This window comes from Octodon degus, unplaced genomic scaffold (assembly GCF_000260255.1).
Source record: "Octodon degus isolate 3935 unplaced genomic scaffold, OctDeg1.0 scaffold00068, whole genome shotgun sequence".
Lineage (NCBI taxonomy): Eukaryota > Metazoa > Chordata > Mammalia > Rodentia > Octodontidae > Octodon > Octodon degus.
In genome coordinates this window covers 3991631-3994899 of record NW_004524644.1, presented here as the reverse complement: position 1 = coordinate 3994899, position 3269 = coordinate 3991631, and the positions used below count along the sequence as shown (strand labels likewise).

Below are 3269 nucleotides of genomic sequence, written 5' to 3'. Positions count from 1 at the left end.
AAAGGGGGCTGGTGACATGGGTGGGTGTGACAGTGCTTGCCTAGTAACGCAGGTGAAGCCCTACAACTGCAAGCAGTAGGAATTTGCCTTCAGTGATAAATGGACAACTAAATTCTCCCTTGAGAATTAAATGCATTGTGACAGCACGATAAGTTGTTTATGTAGTACCAAGTACATCTTTGCACAAGAAATGTGTTGGCTGGTAACAACAGAATAAATCAAAGTATTGTTGCAAATTTCAGAATTAACTTTTAGTGCTACAGCTTCCCAAAAAATATAAACTTGCTCCTGTTGCTGCCAGCAGTTTTGAGTAGTTGGGACCTCACTGGACACAAGATTATAAAAACAGGTAGTAAACCATGCAAATGTCGATTGCAAACAGTTCAGAATTGAAGCTAAATAATTTTCTTTTTTTTTTGGTGGCACCAGGGATCAAACACAGGACCTTGCATTTGCGAGGCAGGCGCTTACGCCACTGAGCTATACCCTGGCTCCTAAATAATTTTCTGTACATATTTTCACTACTGTTGTTTTGGATGAAACTTCTTTAGTTGCCAAGAGTGAGTGTCCTTCCACATGGTTAAGCATTCATGTATTGCCACATATTTATAGAATGAATTTTTTTTTTTTTAAATAAGAAGCCAAAATCTACCTGAAATGCCATTTTGTTAATAGGGCTGTTGAACTGCTTAGAAAACTATTGCAAGGTTCTCTGTTCTAAACTAATCATATGAAATTATACTCTCAGGGGTTTCCCCTCAAAATTATCAGAAAATGCAGTTACATGAGAAAAACAGCATTTTCCATTTAACCAGTATAACTTAATACCATTTCCCCCCCTGGTTCGGGGGATTGCCAGAGTCTTGACACATGGCTACCTTTTAAACAATTTTTTTTTTTTGAGATAGGAGTTTTGCTAATCCTTCTGCCTCAGCCTCCCTAAACTGTGGGATTACAAGTGTGTGTCACTATGACCAGCTAATTTAACCTTTTTTTATTTTTTTAGAAGAGGTGTTATCTGCAGTAGACAGATTAGAGTAGCAGGTTATGTTTCACCCTAAATTGCTAAGTCTTTCACACTAACTGTGCCTGATAAAATCTAGGAGAAATAGATACTCTAATTATTTTCTTGGGGTAAGTGAGAATACAGAATTGGCCAGAGCTGCGGGGTGAGGAAACAGCGCTTCTGAGGCCCAGGACCCGAGGAGATGAAGTCTGGCTGTTTTTCCTTCCAGCAGCCGTATGCCAGTTTTGTCTTAAAAGGAATCAAAACCCTGGAGACTTGGTGGTGCCCCTTGCTAAGCACCTACAAGAACTGCATTACTGCCATCCACATCACTCACAGGGACTGGGAAGAAGACAGCTGGTGGCCACTGCAGAAGGAGAGGCTGGGGATGAGCCCTACGCAGAATCAGGCCTTGCTGCAGGAAGAAGAAAGGTTTGGCTGGGGCATGATCTCCGGGCTTATTGACGTTGGGGAAACTTTACAGCCCCATGCAGGCTATGGCGCTGGAAAATCAAGCTGTCCTGACCAACCTGATGGGAAAGTACCTGATGGTGATTTCCAACCCCAGGTGGTTACTGCAGCCCTACTGGAGGAAACAGGGGCAAGACAGATTCCAGGTGGACATCCCAGAGCACCCGATCCCTTTAGTGCCTGAGTTGTGACCCCTGTGGGCTCCGGGGGGGGGGGGGGAGCATCACCAAGAGGCCAACTAACTTGTGACGTGTTTTCTTCACCAGTGTAGAGCTGGAAAATGAGCTTTGGTCTGAATCACCCCTGCCCTATGTGGAGCTGCCCACCAAACAGTGTTCCCAGGTACACACTTCTTTACCCAGGTGGGGCAGGAGTTCCTTTAGCATCCCTTTGGGCTTGTAGACAGTGTCTCAATCACCTTGACATTTAGCACCTGGAAGTGTCTTGGCCTGGCCACTGAGTTTGGTCTGCTACTTTGCATATTGTACAAATAAATGTGCTCATGATAAAAATAATTATAGGGGCTGGGGAGATGGCTCAGAGGAATAAGCGCTTCCCAGACAAGCACAAGGGCCTGAGTTCAATCCCCAGTTCTGCCAAAAAAAAAAAGTATTTTCTTGGTATTATTTCTAGAATAGAGATGACTATTCTTGGGTATAAATCACTAGCCATTTCATGTTCTTTCACCTTTGAAAAATAAATCTTTAATTCCTTTTTCCTTCCTTCTCTTTAGAATCTAAATTTAGCAGCTATACTACAGATTTACAAAGAGAAAAGACCTAATCAATTCAAGTGTTACTTTAGCATTTACTGCTGGGCATGGTAATGCAGGTCTGTAACCCAGAACATGGGAGGCTGAGGCAGGAAGATCACTGTAAGTTCAAAGTCAGTATGAAGTACATAGCAATCGATGCCTTGTCTCACAAAGACAAAACTCTAGCCCTTACTCTGTCTTTAGCATTTACTACGTCCCATGCACTAACTCAGACATTGTGCATTTAGAATTAAACTGAATCCTTTCACCTTAGGAAGGTTATACAAATCACACACTTTGCCCTTCAGGGCCTCGATTCAGCAGGGTGAGATCCTAAATAACTGACGTAAGTGCTATATCAGAGTGGGGTACATAGAACATAAGATCCTATCACAAAAAACTTCATAGAGGAAATGAACTGAACTGCAGCATACATTCACAGGGGAAACAGAGTCCCTGAAGAGATAATATTAAGTATATACACAGGAAAAAGGTTTGAGAGCACAAGATAGTTTGTGGGAACTGAAAGTTATAATGGCTAGCAGCTAAACTACTAGATGACCAACTTAGCTAGGGCAGCAGAGGGGGAAGCAAAAGCCAGATCAGAGATGGCTTTGCTTGTCCTTTCCAAGATCACGGTATTGTTAAAGAGTTCCAAGTAAGCCATAACAGATTCACATTTCCATGAAATCACTCTGAAGTGTGACAGATGACTATGAAAGGCAAGATTAAAGCCAAGGTAGGCTGGGACATACCTTATACATACATACACAAACTTTAGCAAAATTTCAGAGCAGCGTGACTATTCTATGTCAGGTGTGAACTACACTGGCGGCAGTAGGGAAGACAGGGTAGGCAGACTATGGTCTGAGTGTTAAAAGAATCACACAGATTCCCAGTTTTTTTCTCCCCCCGCCCCCAGTTTTTGACAAATTTGGATTATACTGTTTTCAGTCTGTGTTCCATTTTCTAGTTAAAATATACAGCATAAGACTTTTCCTTATTTGAACAATAAAATATTTTATTAAATAAAAGATT

The 3269-nt window shown here is 42.0% G+C and overlaps 1 pseudogene; it reads left to right on the top strand.

The window, feature by feature from the left end:
• Positions 1–1043: 1043 nt before the first annotated feature.
• Positions 1044–2020, top strand: LOC101582320 (annotated as a pseudogene).
• The last annotated feature ends 1249 nt before the right edge of the window (positions 2021–3269 follow it).